The sequence below is a fragment of the Anser brachyrhynchus genome (assembly GCF_964034855.1).
Source record: "Anser brachyrhynchus genome assembly, chromosome: 9".
NCBI classification, from domain to species: domain Eukaryota; kingdom Metazoa; phylum Chordata; class Aves; order Anseriformes; family Anatidae; genus Anser; species Anser brachyrhynchus.
Window position 1 is genome coordinate 25,477,829 of NC_137703.1, and position 19,017 is coordinate 25,496,845.

Below are 19,017 nucleotides of genomic sequence, written 5' to 3' on the forward strand. Positions count from 1 at the left end.
TACAGCCCCTCACTACTTAAACCTTGCCATGCAAATGTGTAACACGGCCTTCTTCTTTTTCTCTCTCTATAAGCACAGCAGGAATGGGAGGTGATTGTTTTCATTTTAGGTATTACTTTTTAATATATACTGGTGATTGCCTTACTAAGTAGCAGGAAGCCTTTTGCTTCCATGTCTTTTTCAACTTTACTTAGTAATCTGAGTTTCAGTATGAGAGAATATATTTGGGGGTGTGGGGTGGGGAAATGCACTATACTGAGATGACTGTATGTGTGGCTGTTGAACTTAAGGTTTGTTACAGAAAATACAGAATAATGTGTTGCAGAAATCTTTCCTGCTTCATAACCTGAGCAAAGCAAACTTTTTTCCTTTTTTTTTTTTTCTTTCCCTTGTAATGTTGATTTCCCCCATTCCCTTTTCTAAATGCTCAGGACCTTTATTAGTGTAGCCAAGAAACCCAGTATAATAGGAGTCAATTGCAAAGAAAAGTCTTGATTCTGCCAGAAGAGTGAATGAGAGCACTTGAAATGATTACCCTGGCTTGCTTTCATTTCTTCTGGTGTTCTAATGGATGAATTTGACATGTTTTTATTTTCCATTTTCTTAGCAGCTTTGTCAACCAAATGATGAAATCTGATACAGGGTAGGCATTAACATGCAAGTACTTTTCAACTTTGAACTCTGTAGGAAGACCTTTGATTAAGTCAGCATGGCTTAAAAGGATTTAGGCAATAACCTGAAGGCTGTGCTAGTGTTAGTTACGGACTGTTCTAAATGATGTGAAGTTGCTTGGTTTCCAAGATTTATCTTGCCACTGTAATCGAGCTACCTCACCTGCCTGTACCTGCATTGCTTCCATGACTGTAGTCTATGTCTTGGTGCTGTGTCTGGTCTCACCAGTATCTATTTCCCAGCTCTTCGTCTGAAGCACAAGCCTTTGGGTTCACTTTCAGGGACTTGAGGGGTCACAGTAGTCATCTGACTGTTGGTGTGCTTGGTCAAGAAAACTCTGCTTGAGTCATACACTCTCACCCGGTTCTGCAGAAAAGAAGGCCCTTCGAGGCTCTTCCAGCTCGGTGGCCAAGTGTAGCAGTATGTTAAGGGGAAAATGGGAGAATTGAAAGAAATATGATTTTATTATAATTCCTTTTCAGGTGTGCACCTGCAGTTTCACCTCCCCCTTGCTCCCTCTGCACTCATAGTACTATGTGTAAGCTATCTAGTTCTAAATATTTAAAGGTTGTGGCACTTTTTTTGGTTTCTAGATCCTACTGAATCATGACTGTTAGTGGAACAAATCTTGACAGTCCTTGGCCAGAATATCTTATTGGAGTTCAACATTTAGTACTGTATTTTCTAGGACAATCTGATGTGAACAGTTAAACTAATGCATCATTGGAAAGAGCAGTCACTTTAATGATGTATTAATGTCACTTCCTATGAAGGTGAAATGCAAGGTAAAAATGTATTATGCAGAATGTGGTGCCCTCTGTGGAATAGTGGAATAGTGTCTGGAGGGCAGATGTATGCCAATGATCATAGACCAAAAACACTCCCCAAAACACTTTTATTTTTATTAATAGTAGTAATATATTATTATAATATCTTTAATGTTCTCTAGACTGATTTTACTTTACCATTTGTATAGCACATATGGAGAACAGCATTACAATATCTGAGTGTTGTAAGTAAAGCGAGGGAAACTTTATTATAATACCGCTTTTAAAAATGCTACTTTGTTTCTGTTGGATTTTAACCAAGTTCACTGGACTGCCTGCAAGGTATGAGTGGACAGTTTGCTGGGGGTTCTGTCAGAATTACATGTATTACATGTGGAAGAGAGGCAGATGCATATTGGTTTTCCACTACAGTCAACATCTTCCTTATCCAAACCCAGAAGAAACGAATCCGTTTTTGAAGGGTTTCCATTCCTGTGTGTTTTCTGCTAGAGGGCTCTGCAGTCTCTTCTCTTAATTAACTCATACCAGATATGAGATACCAGGCAGAATCTCTAGCTGTATCTTCCCAGAGGCCTGCAAAGATGATTATGGCTATGGTGAATGAACACCTCAGAAATTTTATGTCTTAGGCTTTTAATTGCTCTTCAATAAGTCACACTTAAGTTTTTGTGCTCCAGTAATCTGCATGGGAAGGATAAAATGTTGGTGCCAAATGTTTTGGAGCATTTTAAGATTGATGGTTGGTGCTCGCTAGGGAATGTGCAACTGGCTCAAAGGTGTCTGTTCAATGCTGTGCTTTCGCAGGGTTTCACATTGGTTAAAGATGTGTGCTGTAGGGTTGGGATTTCTTGAACACTACTAGGCTTTGTGGTTGAGGTGCTGCTGCTCTCACCCCTGTGATTTTTCCTCGGGTGTTTTCTGAAGCACAGGAAGCAATGCTGTTTGGGAAAACATGTGATTTTGTTTGTTTATTATTGAGTGTAAAATGGGAACATTATTCTTGAGTTCTTGAAAGCGTTTGTGTGTATATTGTTTTGTTTTCTTCAATATTTATGTTAGAAAATGTTGTGCTTTCTCCATGGCTGAACCCCATGGCAGGGACAGCTGTATCGGAATCCTGGATGTTTTTGTGTGTTTTGTCAAATAAATGTTGCAGCAATTTTGTTTCCGTGTGGCCTCTAGAGGATTGTGTGTCTGGCTGCTGTGATTTTTAAAAAATTTTTGACGTTGTAGCAGCGTTGCCCTAACAAAGTATTGCAGAAAAATAATATTTGGCTTAAGCATTTTTTTTTTTAACACAAAGTTCTGTGGTTGTTTTATTTTTTGACCCTTTTCCTATAGCTAATGGCTACTGTGGTACATTGTGCTCGTATGCTCACTCACTAGACCTATATGTGGTTTTGAGCATCATAGTCAGCTGTGGTTCTGGCTGCTTTACCAGTATCTTTCTCCTTGTTTGCCCTTTTACTGCACAAAGGGTGTGTGATCTCACCGTGGCTGCTTTCAAATCACTGCTTTAACTCAGATCACCACTTGAGATAACTAATCCTGTGATTAACAGTGTACTTTATTCAATTCTTTTGTCTGCTCGGACCCGTGAAAGGGGAGATGAGTTGCCCTTAACCACAACCCAGCTATCAGGAGAGTGGATGATGGCAATTAGCGTGTGTATACAAACATATGTAATAAACACACCGGACAGCAAGTGTGCAGTTTATGAAGAAGTTGTGAGGGAAGAGGAGTCTAATAGAAAAACTTAAAAATCCCATTATTTCATAGAAAAAAAAATCCTAGTAATATCATCATAGAATCATAGGATGGCTTGAGTTGGAAGGGACATTCAAGACAGTCTAGTTCCAGCCCCCCTGCCATGGGCAGGGATGTCTTCCACTAGAATCAAGTATCAAGTAACGAAGCAAAAACCTGTGTATAATTAAAACATTTAAAAACTTAGAGTTGCTAGAAATGATTTTGCTATGTTATTTGCAATGGTTCCCCCTTCCCTTTAGCTTTAAATAAGAGAATATTAAAAAGACGGACTGATTGTTATTCACGAATGTAGAAGAAAAAAAGAAGAAAGAATATCTAATTGTACTTGTTAGAATAAATAGTCAAACTCTGATTAGTGTGGGATGAATTAATTATTAAATCTACCCACGCACTCTTTTTTATTTTTTTTAATTCAATTATGCATCAGCAAATGTTACCATGCAATCACTAGCAACGTGCTAATTAGTATTTATGAATTGCTGTTTTTGATGTCTGACCTTTTGATAATTTCCATTTGTGGAGATGATTTTAGGTATACAGTGATCTTGGAGAACTGTCTTTTTTTTATCCCAGTTCTGAATTTCTGATACACTGTTGAGGTAGCAATGACTTACAATCACCTTTTAGTTTCTTTATGAAAGTGGGAAGTTTAATGCACAGAAAGGGCCACCATAAATCACTAAATTAAAAAGAAATTCTTAAAGTTAGGTAAGGGAATGTATGTACATGAGCAACCACTGGAAAGTACTACGAAAGGCAGTAAATGGATGCCTTTCTAAAATCAAGCTTCCTGTCTTGGTGCCTGAATTGGATTTCGTTGCCCGTGTAGGAGAAGTCACTGGTGATATCTTTACTAGTTATTTATGCACACCAGTATGACTTCATTCTGAAAATATCCATTTTGATCCCTTCAGAAACAGAAGTCTAGTGTTCCTAAATTCCCCAAGCACCAACTTGTTAATTGCCCAAGTTAAAAAGTATGGCATGAGTGCCATCATAACTAATTGAATTACTAGATGGGAGCGTGGTCAGTGCTGCTCAACCACTTGTTTACATGAAGGTTTCTGCTGTGTAAGAAAAACACGTTACTGGTTTGATTTCCTCCCTGTCCTGCCCACGCGCTTTGTGCTTATCCTTGAGCGAGCATTTCTATGGGGGCAACTGTGCCAGAATGAGGTCAAGTGTTGTACATGTTAACAAAACAGCCCTACCCTGCTCACTTTTTTTTTTTATCTAAGGAAGAAGTGAAAAGAAGATTCCTGTATTTTTGATGTTATTGTTTACAAAATTATATATTTTGTTTATATGTTAGATCTCTGTAGTTTGGTTTCAATAGTAAGATACTCTTTCTTGGTGCTGAGTATTCATTGCTAGTTGGAGAACTTCACCATGTCTCACAGGCAGAATTTCAGGGCACCTATTCTGTTGAGGAAACAAGCTTGTCTGGGTAAGAATTGCAGAATCTTAAATGCCTCCATGCCTTTTATATTTTGGATTATACTGCTTGCCTATCTGACAGAGGATTATTTTCCAGTATGCTATTTAAACCCCATTAGGCACTGAAAGATATTTTTTTGGCAAAACTAAGAACAGTTTTGATATCAGAAAATTTAGTTTAGTCAAAATGAATTAAGTCTTCTGTTCACATGGTACGATTAGTGTGGTAATTCTTCAACAGACTTCATAGGTGCCTTGTGTGCTAGGGGCAGCATGGCATCTTCATGATATCATTCATTCTCAGTGAGTAGCCTATAAGTTAACCATAGCTGTTTTTTCTTTCCTTTTTTTCTCATCTTTTTCTTTATTTTTTGTTTTGTGAACTTCTACTACAGAGTGAAGTTAAGTATATTCATATAGTCTTGTGCTATCCAATACAAATATGCCTTCGTGACCCTTTTTTCCCACTTGAGCAGTATGAAGTAACTTTGTGGCATTGACTTGATTAAATATTAAATATTCCATTACGTTCTAGATGTAAAATTAAACTCAAGGACAAATTATTTTTATAATACCATTTGTCTACGTTCTGAGAGTGATTACGAAACTTACTAAATCATAAAGATGCTCTAGCTAGTCAATAGCTCAGAATTTGTAGACGTTCTTTGGGCATAACATTGACTCTGTTTTGAAACTGAATGTGAGGTAGAAAATGCACTGAATTCATTTGCTTTTCAGATTTGTTGTTGTGATTATATTTTGGACATTCTCCCTTTAAGTGTACAGAAACCTGACATGAACCTAGTGAGATTTAACTGAATAAACAATAATTTTTTGAACATCGACATAACTAAGCACTCTAATTTTACTTATGCAAGATGCAAAGTACCCATGGGTAAAATCAGAAATTTCAGCACTCCAAGGGAAGAATAGACCTCTTTTTGTTTCACATAAGGAAGTATAGTTTCTGTTGCTAGTTATGTTGCATTAATAAATAACTATTCAGCAAAGCAAATAATTAAAGCTGCAGTGAAAACAGCAATATATTAGAGCAGTTCTGTTTTTCTAGAACTGATCTATTCTGACCAAATTGGAGGTGGTTTTTGTGTTCTACCTATTTTGCCACCTTAAATTTTGTTGGTTATTGTCCCTTATATAGCACCTACATACAACCATTTGGTCAAATGGTAAAATGTATTCTGGCATTTGTGAGATAAGTTTGTTCCGGCCGGTTTAATTTTGTGATCATAAGCAGGAAAGCCATGATCATCTTGAAACCTTTTTCATTTACCTTCAGGTCTGTCTGTGTTGGTTTTCCTTTTACTTTCAAAGGAATTTGAATGTAAAACTGCTCTGAGGAAAGCCCTGGTAGAAAGAAAGCCCTTTGTGTACACACAAAACTAAAGAGAACTTTATTTCAATTTAGGTAGAACATGACATTGCTGTACTTTGATTTCTGTACAGTTTTAGGGTGTTTTGCTCCCTATTGTAATTGAGCCACCTTAGCTGGGCACTGAACTGAGTTTCTTAATGAGTGGAGACTTCAACTGAAGTCAATGCTTCTTACACCAGGAAAAGAGCTAAGTAATAGTCGAGGGAAGAGATACAAAGGTAGCCTTTTTCAAACCCAACCAAAATGGCCTCATGCTAATGATCTACACTTTGATCTTCAGAATTCTAGCGTTGTCTCACTAAATGATAGATTTTAATAAGTGAAAATCTGTGGTATTCAACTGTTTGAAAAAAAAAAATGCCTTTATTAGGAGAAAAATCTGGTTGGGTAGGGAGACACTGTATCCATTACCTAAATTAAGACCAATGTACATTCTCTGTTTTTTCTGTTATTGCTGAGACCAATACAATGGAAAAGTCCTCTTGCAAGTCAGCACTTACAAATATCACTGTGCATTCCTGATGTACAGTCAGCATGTGATGAGTGCTTAGTGCATCTCTCACAAATGTGACATGGTAATTTCATGCTGGATCAAAAAAGGAGGGCGGTGTGTGTGCTGATGAGTTTATGGATTCCCTTCACATGTTTTGCTAAGTCAAGACTGCTTACTAGGAAACAGCTCCCTCTGCTCGAGAGCAGGTTATGAATGCAGGTGGTGCAAGGACTTGGCAGGGTTAATACTCAGTGGTTCTTGGATGTCTTGGAAGTTGGACGCATGATTCAAGAGGTTACTTTTAGACCCAAAGTGTCCCCTGTTGAGAGTAAAGTACAACCTCCACCCTGTAAAGCAGTGCTTTCATCTCTTGCTTTCTGTACTCCCTATTTAATAATCCTATAATGGAGTTCCCACTTCCTGTAGAGCATTTAAGTCCCATGGCCAGCCTTCTTCTTTAGTTGCCTTTTGCAAGCCCCCACAGAATAATCTGCAGGACTCTATTTGGGAAAAGGGGGGGTGGGGCGGGGGAAGCTGTTAAAAAATACATTAGGAGGAGAAATGCCTTTTTGGCTTTCTGGAAGGCAAGTGCTTTCACATGAACTGCTCCCTGAAGATCATATTTATAGGTTGACTGAAATTGCCTCCTTTTGCCTTTGGCCATATGCTATCTTCCACACAAATCTTAAGCTATGATAATAAACTAGTTTTGCTAACTAATGTTGATTATGTAATAATTAGAGGCATTCCATTCTTGGCAACTTTCCCTAAAACACTAAAACAAGACATGAAATTTATTCATACTGAATAATTTTTCCATTCACCTTCCAGATCCTGTGTAATAGTTCTGCTTCTCTGTGACACTTCATAAAGCTATGCATGAGATATGCCCGTGCTGATTCACGTGATTCGTAGTTGGCATCTATCAACAAAGAATCACTTGTTGCGACTTCATCTGGAGGAAACCCAGAGCAGTCAAAAGGAAATGTTTCTCAGAGGTAAGAGAGCTTAGAGTTTTGTCATTCTCTCTTCTAGAGATATCTAGAGATAAATTCTGCACAGTTCAATCTGTCCAACTATATGGACTAAAATTTCTTACAGGTAAGCACCAGAAATACAGGAGAAAAAATCTCTTCAACTTTGGGTTTTGAGTTTTTCCTGTGATGTTTATTTTCAGTTTTCAAAGTAAGATTTTTTTCTATAATTAAGGTACTTATTTCTGTTTGCTAGAGCATTTGTATGGCTTCCTCCTCTTAATGATCAGAAAATGGAAACATAGGACAAGAGTGATAAAAGGCTTCTGATCTGTATAGGAGTCTAAGTAGCACATTAATATGTTTCCAGGTTATGCATCCCTTTCCAGTTCATGGAAGCAAGCTACGCTTTCATCCTTGTATGATAAAGTAGGGAGGTGAGCTGTTCAGAAAGCAATACAATACAGCTTGAACACAGGCCTGTTGAGAAGTAGAGATGGGAAATGCATTATGAGAAATGTGTAGATAAGACTGACTTAAAGAGCTTCCACAGGAAAATCTGAGAATAGGCTTTGCTGTGGATGCTTTGGGAATGGCACTTGCTTGTCTTGCTGTGCAAGAAGTCCTAGTTATAGTTGTTTATGTTATGTTATGTTATGTTATGACGGGTAGATAAAAACCCGTCCCAGTTGGAGGGGGCGCCTAAGACAAGGCGACCTACACATCGCATTGCCACATCATCCTTCAAAAAAGAAAGAAGGGCTATTGTTATGGGGGGCTCCCTTCTGAAAGGGACAGAGGGACCGATATGCCGACCGGACCCAACCCGCAGAGAAGTCTGTTGCCTCCCTGGGGCTCGGGTGAGAGACTTCGCCAAGAAAGTCAAGCGCCTGGTACGGCCCACTGACTACTACCCGCTACTGGTCTTTCAGGCTGGTAGCGATGAAGTAGCAACGAGAAGTCCGAAGGCGATCAAAAGAGACTTTAGGGATTTGGGGCGACTACTTAGAGGATCAGGGGCGCAGGTTGTGTTTGCCTCTGTCCTTTCGATAGGGGGGATCGAAGCTGAAAGGCGTGCTGTTCACATAAACTCGTGGCTTCGAGACTGGTGTGACCGGCAGAACTTTGGGTTCTTTGATCACGGGAAGGTCTATGCTACACAGGGCCTGATGGCACCGGATGGGATGTGCCTCTCTCGGAGAGGGGTAAGGATCTTTGGTCAGGAGTTGGCAGGGCTGATAGATAGGGCTTTAAACTAGAGTCGAAGGGGGAAGGGGCTAAAACCAGGCACGCCGGTGAAGACCTAAGGGAAGGTACGCTAGAATCAGAGGGGCTGTGTGCCAGTGAGGTCCTTCGGGCAGATCCACAAGGTGCTGAGTGTAAGGAGACACACCTGAAGTGCTTCTACACGAACGCACGCAGTATGAGGAATAAAATGGATGAGCTAGAAGTCCTGGCCCAGTCCCGCAACTACGACATCATCGGCATAAGCGAAACCTGGTGGGATGAGTCCTGTGACTGGGGTGTTGCGATAGATGGTTATAGGCTCTTCAGGAGGGACAGGCAGGGTAGGCGAGGTGGTGGGGTGACGATGTATGTGAAGCAGGGGCTGGACTGTGTGGAACTTCAGGTCGGCGGTGGCAAAGTTGAGAGCCTCTGGGTAAGGATCAAGGGACGAACGAATAAAGGGGATGTCGTTGTGGGAGTCTATTACAGACCGACTGGCCAGGACGATAGCGCCGATAAATTATTCTTTACAGAACTAAGAGAGGCCTCGAGATTAACTCCCCTTGTCCTTATGGGGGACTTCAACTTGCCAGACGTTAACTGGGAGTGCCACACGGCTGACACGAGCAAGTCCAGGAGGTTCATGAACCACCTAGATGATAACTTCTTGGTGCAGGTGCTAATGGAGCCAACTAGGAAAGGTGCCCTCCTAGACCTGTTGCTAGAAAACAGAGAGGGTCTGGTGGGAGATGTGGTGATTGGTGGCTGCCTTGGTCATAGCAACCATGAAGTGGTTGAGTTCAAAATTTACGGTGACAGAAAGAAAAGTGCCACCAAAACCTCATCCCTAGATATGGGGAAAGCGGACTTCAGGCTGCTCAGGGAACTAGTCAGCAAGGTCCCCTGGGAAACTGCTCTTGAAGGCCTCGATGTCCACCAGTGCTGGTCATTCTTTAAGCGATGCCTCCTAGAAGCACAAGATCAGGCAATTCCTAAATATCGCAAGTCAGGCAGGCGGGGCAGGAGGCCGGCGTGGCTGACCAGGAACATTCTAATGGAGATTAGGCGGAAACAGAGAGTGTTTCGCTACTGGAAGGAGGGCCAGGTGTCATGGAAAGAATACAGGGATGCTGTTCGTGTTTGTAGGGAGAAAATTCGTGTGGCCAAAGCACACCTAGAGTTGAAGCTGGCTGTGTCTGTGAGAGAAAATAAAAAGGGCTTTTTCAGATATGTGAATGGAAAAAGGAGAACTAAAGAATACATAGGGCCGCTCCTTGATAGGGAAGGTCTCCTCACAGACAATGACATAGGCAAAGCAGAGACGCTTAACACCTTCTTTGCCTCTGTCTTCAATGCCGATGATGGGATTCGGGACCCAGGGTGCCCTGAGCTGGAGGACCGGGACGGTGGGGATGACAAACTCCCAACCGACCCTGAACGTGTGCGGGATTTGCTACTCCACCTGGATCCCTACAAGTCCATGGGTCCGGATGGGATTCATCCCAGGGTGCTGAAAGAGCTGGCGGACGTCATCGCGGAACCTCTCTCAATTATTTTTCAACGATCCTGGGAATTTGGAGAGGTCCCGGTAGACTGGAAGCTGGCAAATGTTGTGCCGATTTACAAGAAGGGTCAGAAAGAAGACCCTAGCAATTACAGGCCTGTCAGTCTCACGTCAGTGCCTGGTAAAATCATGGAGAAGATGGTTCTCGAACTTATTGAGGCGCACCTGGGGGACAAAGCAGTCATTGGTCCCAGCCAGCATGGGTTTGTGAAGGGCAGGTCCTGCCTAACTAACCTGATTTCCTTTTATGATAAGATCACCCGTATGATGGACCAAGGGAAACCAGCTGATGTGATTTTTTTGGACTTCAGCAAGGCTTTTGACACGGTTTCCCATAGGATCCTACTGGACAAAATGTCCACCATACAGCTAAATAAAAACATCATACGATGGGTGAGCAATTGCCTAACAGGCAGGGCCCAAAGGGTTATGGTAAATGGGGCTGCGTCAGGCTGGCGGGCGGTCACCAGTGGGGTCCCTCAAGGCTCCATTTTAGGGCCAGTACTTTTCAATATTTTTATAAACGATCTGGATGTAGGAATAGAAGGTATTTTGAGCAAGTTTGCTGATGACACCAAACTTGGAGGAGTTGTGGACTCGAATGAGGGTGGAAAGGCCTTGCAGAGGGATCTGGATAGGTTGGAGAGCTGGGCGATCACCAACCGCATGAAGTTCAATAAGAGCAAGTGCCGGGTCCTGCACCTGGGACGGGGAAACCCTGGCTGCACATACAGACTGGGCGATGAGACGCTGGAGAGCAGCCTAGAAGAGAGGGATCTGGGGGTCGTGGTAGACAGCAAGTTGAATATGAGCCAGCAGTGTGCCCTGGCGGCCAGGAGGGCCAACCGTGTCCTGGGGTGCATCAAGCACGGCATCGCTAGTAGGTCAAGGGAGGTGATTGTCCCGCTCTACTCTGCGCTGGTGCGGCCTCACCTCGAGTACTGTGTGCAGTTCTGGGCACCACAGTATAAAAAGGACATGAAACTGTTGGAGAGTGTACAGAGGAGGGCTACGAAGATGGTGAAAGGCCTGGAGGGGAAGGAACGGCTGAGGTCACTGGGCCTGTTCAGCCTGGAGAAGAGGAGGCTGAGGGGAGACCTCATCACAGTCTACAACTTCCTCGTAAGGGGGTGTCGAGAGGCAGGAGACCTTTTCTCCATTAACACCAGTGACAGGACCCGCGGGAACGGGGTTAAGCTGAGGCAGGGGAAATTTAGGCTCGACATCAGGAGGGGGTTCTTCACAGAGAGGGTGGTTGCACACTGGAACAGGCTCCCCAGGGAAGTGGTCACTGCACCGAGCCTGTCTGAATTTAAGAAGAGATTGGACTGTGCACTTAGTCACATGGTCTGAACTTTTGGGTAGACCTGTGCGGTGTCAAGAGTTGGACTTGATGATCCTTAAGGGTCCCTTCCAACTCAGGATATTCTATGATTCTATGATTCTATGATTCTACGTTAAGCTGTACCCTGGTGTGATTAGTCTTGTGTAGATGGGTGAGAGGGAAATGACAGTTGTGTATAGCTGTAGTAAAAAGCCGGTATGAATGAAGGAAATTTCATGGATCAGATTTGACCTCTGCAGCAAACGAGCTGTGGAAATCCTTGAATCTTTCACCCAGAAAAACAGAAAGCATGCATTTTCCTCTTCAAATGGTCTTCAACAGTTTAACTTATTTTGCCATTGCTAGAAGGGCAAAAGCCCTTCCATACAAGTGCCTCTCTATTGAGCCTTATATTATTTCTAAACAGTTTTAGCTGAGGTAAGACACACTTGTCACGCTGGGCTCTATTTTATAACTTTCTTCCCGAGTGTGATTGTAATGAAAAATATTAGACAAAGGAGTCGGAGGAAGAAAAAAGCTTTTGGAAACATGCGTGTGGGCTGCAGCTAGAGCCCCATAGGTGAGTTAATTAGCATGGTGAGAGCCTGCCTCCCCAGTGTATTAGTACTTAGCATTATGGTACTGGTGTTTTGAAAATGCTCTTGAAACGAAGACTGCTCACAGAGCAAGATGATGATATATTGTGTTGTTGTTTATACATTTTTCCCCATATCCCATACTTCCAAGAGATAGCTAGCAGTGTTGCACAAGTTCATGCTGTTGCTGTGATTTTCTTTCAAACGTGATTATCTCAAAAACTGCAAATAAAAGCATGCAAAGTTAGGAAGTTGAGGGCAAGAAGGCGTTATGTTTGGTTCATCTACGACTGAAACTTTTCTTTAAACCTTTGTTGTAATTCAGACTTTCTCTCTTAGAAATCTGAGTCAACCTGCAGAAGCTAGAGTATTTAATGGTCAGTTACTAGGAAATTGAGACTGATCAGTAACTTCTCAGTCCTAAGTTTAATGGCACAGTAGGAACAGCACAAAAGGCACTGTATTTCAGTTTGTCTCAGAGGTCTCTAATGGTTTGTGGTGTTTGTTTTGCATCAGATACGCTATCACAAAGTAAAAGCAGCAAAAATAGGATATCATCGACTCAGTAGCATGTTGGCTTGTACACTGCCAGCAGCACCCATACTTGGCTGTGATGCTCAAAGCTTTTTTCCTTCTTTGGGGAGCAGTATGAAGAGAAAAATATAAAATAAGTGTGTAGCTTGCCCATAGATGTCAGATACCAAAGTCACTGAAACTTGTTGTTTAGATGATCTTGCAAAATTTTCCAATGCAGGAAAAGGTCTCCCTGGATCTTTCTATGATGTCATTTTTTTTCCTAAGCGTCCATAATTATTGCACAAAGAACAAACTAGTTCTCAGTTTTTGTTTCTTTCTGTATGAGGGTAATTAACTACCTGCACTTATGGCTGCAGTTCTTCATTTACTAGATAAGAATCTAGTACTTAATTCTGTTCGGTCTCAGTTGTCTGAATCACATTTACTTCCTGCATTTAGATAAGGACAGCAACTTTTAATACTCTATTAATAAATATTTGAAACCTTTATCTGTAATACTGTTCTCTCCCTATCCCTTTGTGTATTGATTTGTAGACTAATGTTGAGCTAATGTTAAGCTAATGTATGGAGTCTCTGTGGAAAAACTTCGTTTACCCAAATCTGCCAATTTTGGATCAGTATTCTGGAAGAAACTCATTCATTCATAACAAATACTGAGAGCTACGTCAAAGGAAAGTAAAAAGATCTTGTTGTGGGCAGAGTTGTGAATTTTTCTTTTATGCAAGTAGGTTAGATGTGAAGTTGATAATGATCACAAGGGCGAGGGGAAAGATTAATAAAAAGCCTCAGGGAAGAGGAATCTTGTGAACTCTAAGTACTGTTGAAAAAGCAGAAACTTTTACTGTGTTGTATAGCTGGCTTCTCATGTAGGCTTTAGATATTTACATATAAACAAAAGACATTAGCTGTTAATATTCAGGCAATCAGATGCTGAAGTATTTTATCCTCTTGCAGGAATTTGAAGTGCTAATGAATGATTAGGCTGCACTAACAAGCTGCCTAATTTCACTTGCAATGATTTAAGAAAAGTGTTTTACATCTGGGAGACACTAGAAATAAACAATTGTTAATCATTGGCAACAAATTTGTTGACTGTTCTTTCTGAGGTTACCTTATGATGGAGTCCTGTAGGGGAGCTGGTTGGTTTCTGGAGAGACCCCGTCAGAAAAACCCACATGGCTAATTTTGTTAAAGAGTACAAATTTATCCAGGAAACTATGCCAATGCATTTTCTACAGGTCTTGCTGTGGAAGTGTAGGTTGAGTATCATGGTCCTCCTGACTCTGTATATTGAAGTGTACTGTTAAAATCCAACTGGGCTTCCAAAGTAGCTTGATGAGTAATGGAGACGTATGAAGACACGGAGATAGTGGATCTCTGGGTACACTTGGCAGCCACATCTGAAACTGATTTCAAGATTAGAAGAAAATATACTGGTGTGAAATCCGCCACAGCAGATGCTGAGGGTTGCTTGCACTGAAGAGCATTAGATGCATCACCATCGGAATTTGTATGCAGACTGGACTTGCTCCAGTAGGATCGGTAGGTCAAAAAGAACAGATTGTTTTGGGCCATGGGAGAAGAAATAGACGTGAGGTGGGGATGTGCGTGTGGATATTCCAGGATGAATTTCACAAGACACAAAATCCATTGTAGAAGAGATCAAGTTGGGCAAAACCTCCTGTTTGGAGATGTGAAGTCTGTAACTTCTCTATTGGCCCCTGCTCCCGCCGCCCCCCACCCCCTCTCTCCTGCCTTCCGCAAGATAGAAGAAGAAAAACTTCATTACAGAGCTTTGAATACCCCATCTTATTTCTGGAGTATCAGTTTAGGAAGTTCTGGGAGCATTTTGCAAAACTCTTATAAGTGCATTACTAAGTAATATAGCAAAATCTGAAAGGAAATATGTTATAGATTTTGAACTGAAAAAACGTTCTAGCTAAAAGCATATTTATATATATTTTTTAGTCTCTTGGTGCACATAATTCTCATAATGCAGTATAATAAAACTTGATTTGTGCTTTACGTCAAGGACTATTCAGAAGGTAGGCATCTTTTTGCATTCAATCTGGACTTCTAATAAAACGAATGTCACGTGATACTGGCTGTCATATTCAGCATGTCCTTAAAAGCTCTGTTCCTTCTGCTTTCTTCATCCCACTTTTTTCTCTGTTCTAAATAACTTTTTCACTTAATTCCTGTAAGAATTCTAAAATTTGCCATTTCTTAAGTTAGCTGTTTTGGAGATGAGGACAAACTGGCCACTGTTTGGTCTAGTGCATATGTAAATTGATTCTGTAATTTTTTTTTCCTTCTCACATTAGATGAACAGGATGTACAATAAAAATGTATAACACAGGCATATTAGATAATGGAGAAAAATATTCTTTTTTTTTCTCTACCAGTATCTCTATTTTCTGCTCAGAGAGAAAAGGATACCTACTGTGATATTTTTTCCTTCCTTTTGTGTAAACAAGAGTCCATGCTTTATGAACTTTTTCTTATGTAGGTATTTAATGTATTCTCGCTAGCCAGTAAGGCATCAAAATGTGGATGTAACTGTATACATAAGAAATTCCATTAACTTTCACTATGGTTATGTATATATAGAGAGAGATAGATCCTTGGGTCACAGTTGATATAGTCAGCACCTTGCAGCATCGAACCTCCAGTCTTTTTAAATGTATAGTTTAAACATATATCAGTGCAATGCTGCTGTGTGCATGGTCACGCTGAAAGTAACAACAGGTGGTTCATTGTGCATGTAAATGTGTTTGATAAGAACAAAGGGCACTTGCCAAAAAATTATAAAACATTCAGGAAGGAACGTTGACATGCCACTGGTGAATACCACTTACAAAACAAAACGGAGTGACTTTTTTCATAGTTGGATTAGTAAGACAGATCTATTACAGGTGTATTTTCAATGTGCACTGCAGATTTTTTCTGCCTATCTGCTAAATATATGGACAGTTCTAACTTTTCTGATGTGAAACTTTAAAAATACAAAGTAATTAGAGGTCAGTAGTGCTGTTGATGATTTGGGAAGCTATATAGAGAAAATATTTACGGTCAATAAATTCTTATTGACTTCAGTATATTTAGGATCAGACAATAAATGACATCTTTCTCGTTGCTTTTTTAGCCTTATTGAACCTGTATAATCACCCCTATTTTATTTCTCTCCTTTGAACTCCTGGCAGTGTGGGCGGGAATCATCTCCCTGGCAGTAACGGAGTTGCAGTAACTTTGGTTTTACAACCTTGCTGTTCTGCACTGCAGAGTAGTGACTTAGATCTGAATCATCTTATTTTGCCAGGTTTAAATGCCTATTTTCTAGTCTTCCAAGCTAGAGGGACAAAACTTAGCACGTTCATATCATTTGCCATACTAATTAAACTTCATGTGAAAAAAGCTCATTTAAGTTAAGCTGAGTACAGGTGTAAGTATTACCACGCATGAACTTCTATCACAAGTCATTTTATAGTTATTTCTTGAAGGGGGTAGGTCCTGTGGGTTGTGTGTAAGCTTGTTTGATACAACTGTTAGGTTCTGCATGCTTCTCAAAGAGTATAAGGACTCTAATTAGGAAATTGTACAGTGGAATAAAAATGGGAAACAAAAACCTACATACCTACCAATACCAAAAATACTATTCCTTTAAATATTTTATATGCTGGGTTTATGTTAATGCTGTTTTCATTAAAAGTTTTTACTGAATCTCATCTGTTTGAATGTGCAGTGATGATGAATTATTTATACGCTGTCCTGTAAGAGAATAGTCCTTTGACAGAAAACAGCATTTTGTTTGATACGGGAAATTAAATCACTTTGTGCTTGTGAGGCTTGTTAATTATAACTGAAGTAAAGAATTTTAATTCATTTCCATACTTACTGTACAAAATCATTTTCTTCACTTGAATGTGGAAGACTGCAAATGCTCAGTCAGCTCTACATTTTTCTTTTTTTTGTTAATTAAAAACTTTCAGATATTCTGCCTACATAAAAACTCAAGTATCTGCCTAAAAAGTACAGACAGGACATTTCAATCCAATGTAGACAGAAGTCTGCCTGTTTTTTATTTTTATTTATTTTTTTGTCATTGAAGATTGAGTCCATAAGCAATTGGAATATCACAATAACTGTGTAACTGTTTTCTATTACATGTCTGCTCACTCCTTTCCTTTCCATCAGTTGGGATCACTTCACCAAGGCTGCCCATGTACAATGTAGGTGACAGAATTTCTTGTTCTGTTGCATAATTTTTATGCAGTATTTCTCACCTGGATTATAGTAGACACCTTAGCTTTTTTATCATAAGATAAATGATGTTAGAGAGTAGTATGTTCTTGGCCTCTGGAACATACTGTTTTGCAAGAAATGGGGCTTTCAAATTCTGTGAAATCTTCATCTCTGTAAGCGAAGACAATGCCAGTGTGCATTCTTAGAGCTAAACATTTCTTAGATATGTGCTCTGTCTTGGTTCAGTCTTCCTGTGCTACCACCTTCTGTGGCCTGGTAGAAAAAGAAAGCTGAGGCTCAGGCAGGAAGCCTGAACCATTCCAAAGACCCGAGTCAGAACTCCTGGCTGAATTTGGGTGTTTCATTACTCTGACAGTAATCTGAGAAAGTTTGAGAGATACTGGACATCTGTTTTCCCACCATGAGCCTTCCCCCAATCGGGGGGGGGGGGGGGGGGGGGGGATTAAGAAAAAAAGTAATATTTCTGGTTACTAATGAAATCTTCTATAAAAAAGATACAGTTCTGTGTTTGTGTAATAAGCTTGTATAGAAAGGAACAGAAAATGGCTATAAAATACATTGTGTTCTCCCAGCAGAAATGATCAACTTACTCCAAATTTTAAAAACCTGTTGGTGAAGTGGGGGATTTTATAGTTTAGATCTTTTAGTCTTCTAATTTGCTTTTTACTGTCTTCTCCCAAAAGGATGTATATACAGCTGGTTTCACAGTAGTTAGTAATCAGCATTGGAAAGGTAATACAGTAGACCTGAATCATAAAATAAAAAAAGTATTCATTTTTTTCGAGGAAAATGTCATCTGGATGGAGTTTAGTGTTACCTTGATTGAAACAGGGGACACGTAATATTAATGGGAACTACATGGCAGAGGATGAGCATTTAACATTTTTCCCATTAATTCCCTACCACAAATTCAGTGTTTATTTTTTATATTCTCAGCAAAATAGAAATAGAGCATTATTCAGAACTGACAGACAAGAGCTGCCTTCCAGTGATCTTTAACGTATTTGTTTGCTGAGGCCCTGACTAAGGTAGTCCAGGCACAGCTGAAGTCAGTCTTTGCTGAGAAACAGACAACGTGTAATTAATATAGAAGTGTGAAGCACTACACATGTAGTAACGTTGCTTAACAATAATTTGAGAAGGCTATGCAGAATTTCACTGTTGGGCCTGAAACTGGTGACAAAGCCAGTCTGTCTGGCTGTAAACCACAGTGCTTCCTGTAGCAGTTAGACTGTCACCTGCACCTCGGACTTTAACAGGGGGTTGTAGCATTGAACAAACTGATGGGTAATATTAGTTTCTGTTCCTTCCTGAAGTGATTTCACATAACTATGCTCTCAAATTAGGGAAAGAGCATTTCCCAGTGGAAAGCATCCTGAAAGGATCACTCTCAAATACCTGTTTAAGACCAGGTATTTCAACTATCCTCTGGTGATAATGACTTGCAAAATCATGCAATTTTTGCTACTGAATGTTCAGAATTTCCATCTAAAGTAATACGCAAACTGCTAATTTAATAGCCAATAAAAAAATAGTAATGGCTGATCATATTTTAAAATATTAACATTTATTAAATTTATGAAATGCTTATACCTGTGAATAAAATTCAAATGACAGTGTTTGCTTTGATCTCATGTATTCAGCATCCATTACTCTGCTGCAGATCAGACTAAGCAATCAAAAGAGAAATTTGAAGATAGTTTGTTTTATAATGATTTTTTCTAGACTGAGGACATATACCTTTTATATTTGCTTACTGTGCTAGGTCTTGCATGATGTTTACTGGTATGGAAGACTGCAATAGATAAATCTCCATCTCATAGGTTCAAATATTTGTGATTGATTAACAAACTTAGGTTTATGTTCCAAAAGCACAGGTTTATGTTACAATTCCTGCTAACCAGCCTATGCAGGTGAGCTCTCCAAAGCTTGTTCAGGACATAAAAGATAAAGACTGGCAGATGAAACTTCTGTTGTAA